Below are 8,214 nucleotides of genomic sequence, written 5' to 3' on the forward strand. Positions count from 1 at the left end.
CCAGAGCCAGGTGCAAGTTTGGATGGCTTGATCCTGCATGGGCTGCCGCCTCTACTTTTTCCTCTCTCTTTTCCTGCCTTCCGTGTTTCTCCTGGGCCTAGGGTTTCCTTGGTGTGTCTCAACATCCTCCACAGCAAACGTTTCCCACTTTGTCCAGAACCACCTTCGTGGGTATCCATGTCATGAAAGTTTCCTTTTCAGCGCTCACATTTCTTAACGACTGGGTAGCTGTGATTATCCTGGAAACGTGGGTGCCCGTAGCTTACACCATCAGGGAAACACCTTGTCTCCCTATTCCATCAGATGGCTGCATGATATACATAGGGTGAGAGGTAGCCCCTGTGGCTAGCCTTTGCCTTCTAATCAAGGCTGTTCTATCTCCTGTGTACGTCCTTTCTCATTGTGGAGAGGTCTCCCATTGCTCTGTTCCTGGCTGGGACTGTTTCTCAGCACGGAACCCTTTGGCTGCCTGGGTTTTCTAAGACGAACTGGGGGTTGTCTGGGTGCAGGTCAGGTGTTGGGTACTGATTCTGGTGTGGGGATGGGGTGGTTTGCACTTTGCCCCAACCTTTTGGCTCCCCTGGCAGGAATCCCTGAATGTGGCTTGGTCTCCAGCACACGCTCTCCTCCTATGGTTCCAGGTGTGCTTTGCTTGTGCTTCACTTTTAGTTCTCTGCATCTCGGGAGCACACCTGGACATCTTTCTCAGGCTTGGATTCACCTCAGACGACCTCTGAGACATTCCGTCAACCTTATCTGCCCCCGTGGGATGCCAGTTCCACGTGCGGTCATCTCTGCTCCACATTGGGCTTGCCTCTGCCCTCGTTTCCGCCTTTCTGGGACAGCAGTGCTGAGATGCAGGAGGCCCTGGGATTTTAGATCAGGGCAGGGACCTGGGGAGGGTTAGGTCGAAGGGAGGCAGCACCTGCGCGTGAGAATTTTGTGTGGATACCCTTTCCTGGGGTCTCAGCTATATTTCTGTGCCCCAGTGACACCCTCCACACCTCACCAGACTGAATCCTCAGCCTCATGGGACTTGATTCCTGTCCACACCCTCCAATCTGGAATTGGAGCAGAAGAGCAGTCCCGAGTGTCCACGTCACGGTCTGAAGCGCCTCCTCCTCCACCCGGACCCCAACACAAAGATGGCTCAAGGAGGCACTGAGATTAGGACTGTTAGGGTCCTGCGCTGCGTGTGGCAGGCAGCCTCCTTCCCTGGGCCGCCAGCGGCTCTGCCACCAGCATTTTCCTGTGCGGCTGCATCCTGACAGCCCTGACATTGCGGCACGCCAGCCGGGCATGCCAATGCGCATGCGCCAGGCGCGAGTACTGAGTACGTGGCTCACATCACAGTGACCGCCACCGTTGCCTGGGGACGAGCGGGCTTGGCAGAGCAGGAGCCGTCTGTGGCAGTGCGTCCCCTCTCTGCGGGATTGTCGCCATCCTAGGAGTCAGGCAGGGCCGAACCTGGCTGAAGAAACCTCAAGCGGAGAGTCAAGGAAGCACCACGTGATCCCTAAGGCTCCCCAGGATGCGTCGGGCATGCCTAGACGGTGTGGGAGTGTCTCCTTGACAGCTATCCCCGCTGGGATTTCGGGGATTTCGAGGTACGGTCTGTGTTCCCCGGGGCTGCTCTCTTCCTGGAGGGGGTTCCTGGCGGAGATCAGAACCATGAAGCCTCAGGGGCTGCCTGGCTGTGTGTGTTTCTGTGCGAGTGTTGGATGTCTCTGTGTGTGTCCTTCTGTGTATGCGTGTGCGTGTGGTGTCCGCTGAAGGGAATGTGGCTCGAGCAGTGGAGCGCGGTTTCTCTGTAGTGCGCCTACCCTCTGATGCGTCCCTCTCTTTGGCCGGGCTTGGGTTGCGGGGCCAGGTGTTCTTTGTTTTGCTCTCGGTTCCTGAAGCCTCGGTGAAGTGGGGGGCTGGCTGTGATCCGCAGGCGTCCAAATCACCTCCCCATCCCAAGGTTCACTCTTCTAGAAAGAAAGCGAGCACACCACACCCAAGAACAAATTCCTCCCGGGGCCCACGGTCCTGCAGCACTCCCAACGCTGGACGGACCCTAACCGTCTTGTCCTCAGGACCCCCTTAAGCCCACTTCTAATTCGGTGGCTGGCGGAGTTGAAGCTTCAGGAAGTGAAGCAGGCACTCCTTCATCCTCTTCAGATTTCATTCTGGATTAAAGGATGTGTGCAGAAAAAAGGTCAGATGGGGGTGAGGATACAATCCGCTGAGGTGTGGAGGGCGTCCGGCACCTTCACCTGCAGAACAGGTGCAGAAAGATGTCAAAGAAACTGCTTCCAACGCCATCCCCTTTTCCTCTTCACTGTACAACCTTGTCCACACCATGGTGCTGTGCTGGCGACAGAAGACACGAACATTCGGAGAACCTTTGGACCGCAGACTGTGGCCTTTCTGGCCAGGTTCCCTGTTGGACCCTGGTTCCCCGAGCCACAAGGGAGTGGGATGGATTGATCCTGCCTGGGCTGCAGCCTCTACTCTGTCCTCCCTCTTTTCTTGCCTTCCCTGATTCTCGTGGGCCCAGGTTTTCCTTGGTCTGGCTTACAGTCCTCCAGAACGTCCTCCACAGCAAAAGTGTCGTCCAGGACCACCTTGGTGGGGATGTAGGTGATGAGTGTTTCCTTCTCAACACTCACATTTCTTAATGACTAGGTAGCTGTGATGCTCCTGGAACCATGGGTGCCCGCAGCTTCCACCAACAACAGGACCACCTTGGTGGGGATGTACGTGATGAGTGTTTCCTTCTCAACACTCATATTTCTTAATGACTAGGTAGCTGTGATGCTCCTGGAACCGTGGGTGCCTGTAGCTTCCACCAACAAAGAAACTCTTGGTCTCCCTATTGCGTCAGTTGGCTGCATGATTTACATAGGATGAGAGGTAGCCAGCCGTAGCTTGCCTTTGCCTTCTAATCAAGGCTATGTTTCATGCGCGAATGCGCATGCGCCAGGGGCGCGTCACTAGGCGCGATCGCCGAGCTTGCGTCACAGTGACCACCACCGTTGCCTGGGGACGGGCCGCAGCAGCTTGGCAGAGCAGGAGCCCTCAGTGGCAGTACATTGGCGCTGGGCTGTGGCCCCTCCTCTCCGGGGGATCGTCGCCTTGGTCCCCCGGCCCTAGGAGTCGGGCAGAGCCAAACCAGGCTAAAGAAACCTCCAGCAGAGCTTCAAGGATGCACCGCGTGATCCCTATCGGATCTCCCCGATGCATCAGGCCTGCCCAGACCGTGTTGAGGGCGCGTCTCCTTGAATGCTGTCCCGCCTGGGATTGCAAGGTACCGCCTGCCTGTGTGTCCCGGGGCTGCTCTCTCCTGGGAGGAGCTTCCTGGCAGGGAGCAGAACCGAGCAGCCTCAGGAGCTGCCTGGCTGTGTGTGTTTCTGTGCGAGTGCTGCATGTCTGTGTGTGTGTTTTTCTGTGTGAGTGTGTGTGGTGTCTGGTGAAAGGAATGTGTCTCGTGCAGTGGAGCGCGGTTTCTCTGTAGTCCGCCTACTTTCTTACGCGCCCTCTTGTAGGTTCCAGGTGTGCTTTCCTTGTTTTTCGCCTTCTTGGGGGTCATTGATTTCAGCTCTAAGCTTAATTCCTTTTTTTGAGTCTCACCTGTTTTGTTTAAGAGGGAACTTAAATCATTGATGTGTATTTAAAAGCATACATTTCCCTCAAAGTGCTGCTTTAGTTGCATTCCACAAAATTTTATATGCTGTTTTTATTTTTGACTGCAAGTATGTATAATTTTTTACTTGTCCCATAGTTTACTTAAATGTGTGTTGCTTAATTTGCAAACATTTTTGAATTTTGACGTTAATTTCTGGCTTAATTCTACTGTGGTTAGAAAACAGATTTTCTGATTTCAATCCTTTTCAATATATTGACAATTTATGGCTCACAATATAAACAAGCTTGCTAAATGTTCTTTGTATAAGTGAAAACACTGCTTTCTGCTGCTCTTAGGTGGACTGTCTATAAATATCAGTTACAACAAGTTATTAGCACCGTTCAAGTATCTTATATATTTACAGATTCTCTATACTTTTAAAACTTAATGAGACTAGTATTAAAATCTCAAAATATAATTTTGAGTTTGTCTATTTTTATTTGTAGCAGTTTTTCATTTATTGTTTAGTTCTGGTACTAGGCACAAATACTTGTATGATTGCTTTGTCTTCTTGGTCAATACACTTCTATAGTATTGTAAAATAGGCCTTTTCATAAGAAAATATCTGGTAATATTCCTTGTTTCAAAGACAATTTGTTGTGAGGGCTGGGTGCGGTGGGTCACGCCTGTAATCCTAGAACTTTGGGAAGCTGAGTTGGTCGGATCACTTGGCGTCAGGAGTTTAAGATGAGTCTGGCCAATATGGTGAAACCCAATCTCTACCAAAAATACAAAATTAACCGGGTATGGTGGTGTGCGTCGTCTGTAGTCCCAGCTACTCGGGAGGGTGAGGTAGGACAATCGCTTGAACTCAGGAGGTGGAGGTTGCAGTGAGCCGAGATGGCGCCACTGCACTCCAGCCTGGGCAACAGGGTGAGACTGTCTCGAAAAAAAAAAGGCAATTTGTTTTATATTCACTTAGCCATTTTGGTATAATTAGTGTTTGCATGGTTTTTTTTTTTTTTTTTTAACTTTTAACCTATTTGAGTTGGTATATACTTTTGGCTTTTTAACCTGAGTCTTCATATTTTAATCTTTTTTTACATAACCTAACATCTTTTTTTTTTGAGACAGAGTCTTGCCCTTGTCACCCAGGCTGGAGTGGAGTGGCATGATCTCAGCTCACTGCAACCTCTGCCTCCGGGCACCTGCCACTACGCCTGGCTAATTTTTGTGTTTTTAGTAGAGATGGGGTTTCACCATGTTGGCCAGGCCAACATGGTGAAACCCCCGACTTCAGGTGATCCGCCCACCTTGGCCTCCCAAAGTGCTGGTGAGATTACAGGCATGAGCCACTGCACCCGGCTTTCTTCTGTGTTTTTTACTGAAGTATTCAGGCCATTACCATTGTTTGTAATTATTGATATATTTGGGTTTGTAACAATCAACTTGCTCTTTATTCTGTTTATCTATCCTTCATTTTTTTTTCTAATTTTCTGCCTATTTTCGTAGTTTTTAAAATTATATTCTATTTTACTTCTACTGGCTCACTGATTACAGCACTTTTTAGAATTTTGCATGCTTTTTTTCATAGAGCCTTTCAACATTCATTTTTAGCTTTCAATGTCCAGTTTTATGTATTATACCCTATCGTATATTTTGTTGGGATCTTACACAAATAATTCCATTCCACCTTCTCACCTTTTGAGCCGTTTTCATATTTTAATTGCCACAAATACTACCGTCCTTATAATACATTATTGCTTTTGCATTAAAAACTCAATTACTTTTTAAAGAGAATATGAGGAAAACAATAATATTTACCCATATTTAACTTTTCTGTTAATTTCCATTCCTATGTATGAATCCACATTTCCATCTGCATCTGTTGGTGATAAATTCTCTCACCATTCATTTCTTTTTTCATTTGAAACTATTATTTTAGGCTCAGGGAGTACACATATAGGTTTGTTACGTTGGCAAAATGCCTATCCCTGGGGTTTGGTGTACAAATGATTTTGCCACCCAGGTAGTGAGCATAGTAGCTGACAGTTTTTTGACCCTCACATTCCTGCCGTCCTCCACTCTCAAGCAGGCCCTGGTGTTGATTGTTCCAATCTTTGTGTCCACGTGTACTCAGTGTTTAGCTTCTACTTATAAGTGAGAACATACAGTATTTGGGTTTCTGATACTGCATAAATTCACTTAATGGCCTCCAGCTGTGCCCGTGTTGCTGAAAATAACACAATTTCTTTTTTCCCTGAGGCTTTAGCTTTCATTTGTTTACAAAAGTTTTCACTTTTTTCATATTATTACCAAGCAGAAATACCAGATAGAGTTTCCCCTCTATTCCTTTCTCTGCTAGCTTGCATAGATTCTCACAAGAAGTTTATGAATCTTGTTACTTTTGTCCCCATGTATGTATCTTTTTTCCATCCGGCTGTTCTCAAGATTTTTCTTTACCACTAGTTTTCAGCAATTTGTGTTGTGTTTAGCCTTGAATTCCTTGAGCTTCTTAGATCTATGGGTGATAGGTTCCAAGAAATTTGGAGTATTTTCAACCATTGTTTTTTCTGCCTTCTCCCCACTTCTGAGACTCACATTTACATATATCTTAAACTGCTTTATATTTTCTCACAGATCACTGAGACTCTCTTACAGTGTTTTTCCCTCTGTGCTTCATTTTTCCTGGTATGTTCCAAATTCACTGATTTTTTTCTCCCAAAAATTGGTGTTTAATCTCCAATAAATTTTCTCTTCAGATATTTTTCTTTTCCAGAAGTCCCACTTTGTTCTTTTATCTTCCATTTCTCTCACTGTGTACATGCTTAAAAAAAAAAAAAACCTTCAGGATGCTGCAGTTTCTTTAATATTGTTATGCTAATACCATCTCCCCTGCCACTTGCATCTGGGCTGACATTTTTTTCCTATTTGGGTCACATTTTCCCGCTTCTTTATAAAGACACGGGGCATTGTAAAATTTACAGTTAAGTGGTAGATATTGTTACACTTTTCTAACAATGTTGAACTTCATCTGTAGGCAAATACTTGTGAAGTGGCTTGATCCTTCTGAATTCTTTAAAAAGCAGTTTACAGAAGAGCTGAAGTCTTTACTTTAGAGATAGTTTAGCTCTGCTCCTAATGTGTGACCTTTCTGGGATTTCCACTGAATAATGTGGGTGATCACTGGTCAGAATTAGAACCTTTCTTGGCCACATGTGAACTGTGGGCAGTTTCCAACTTGCAGCTCCCTGACTGCACTTAGTGCCCAGTCAGGTGGAGGAACTGCACTCTACACATGTACTATTTAATATTTTCAAAAGACGCCAGAAAATCCCTTTGCACATTTCTGAAAATCTTTTCTGTTTATCTCCTTCCTCTGCGGAGCTCTGCCCTGTACCAGCTAGCATAGTCTCTCTGTTATCTTCTCAACACAGTAAGAACTTCACGTTGTTTGGGATCAGCTTTCTCATTATCCAGAATGTGTCTCCAAGTAGAAAGTTTGTGTGACTATTGCACAACTTCACTTTTATATATATATAGATAGAGTTTCATTCTGTCACCCAGGCTGTAATGCAATGGCATGATCACAGCTCACTGCAACCTTCACCTCCCTAAGCTCAGGTGATTCTCCCACCTCAGTCTCCCATGTAGCTGAGAATACAGGCATGCACCACCACACCTGGCTAATTTTTGTATTGTTTGTAGAAATGGGTTTTCACCATGAGTTGCCAAGGCTGGTCTCAAACTTCTATGCTCCAATGATTGCCTTGGCTTCCCAAAATGCTGGGAACACAGGCATGAGCCACCACGCCTGGCCCACATGATTCTCTTCTGTCAGGGATCACAGTCCTTATACAAACCAATTATTCCATCATGGCTCCAACAGCAGCTCATGTCTTTTGACACTGGTGATGTCACTGGAAAGAAACTCTCACACATTACTGGTGAGAATGTAAACTGAAATTTTCAAAAGTAATTGGGCATAATCTATTAAAATTTAAAATGCACACATACTTTTTACTTGGCAGTATAATCAGTTGTAATATATTCTATATAAACAAAATCCAAGAATAAGCATATAAAGATATTATTGCACTAGTTTGCAGAAACAGAAAACTCAACCTGAATACTCAGCTTACGGGGAATGGATAGAGTTATCATAGCATTGCTGTTACTAGGTTGCTACATGTAATTCTGCAGACATTTTGAAAAAGTAAAGCAAGGTGCACAAGACAAATACCAATAAAATGTAATGTACAGACCTTATTTATATCTGGACTCAAACCAACTATTATTGTGAAAGGTTGACTTCTCTGTTCAAGATATATACTGAAAATATGTAGGGGGAAATGGTATATAGCATACTGGTTGTCTTTAATATATTCCAGTGAAAACTTATTGGGAGATAAAACAAGGAAGGCAAAAAATAGTGTGATTTATTAAAGAGGTTATGGGTACATGGTACTATTTTATTTTTGCCTATGTTTAAAATTTTCTAAAGTTAAATTAAAGTGACAGATATATTTGCAGTTATCCTATTATAGTATACTGTTACCAGACTGAAATGAGGCCCATACTTGAGCACAGAAGAAAACATCAAA

This window comes from Colobus angolensis, unplaced genomic scaffold (genome assembly GCF_000951035.1).
Source record: "Colobus angolensis palliatus isolate OR3802 unplaced genomic scaffold, Cang.pa_1.0 Scaffold34, whole genome shotgun sequence".
In the NCBI taxonomy this organism is placed as follows: Eukaryota; Metazoa; Chordata; class Mammalia; order Primates; family Cercopithecidae; genus Colobus; species Colobus angolensis.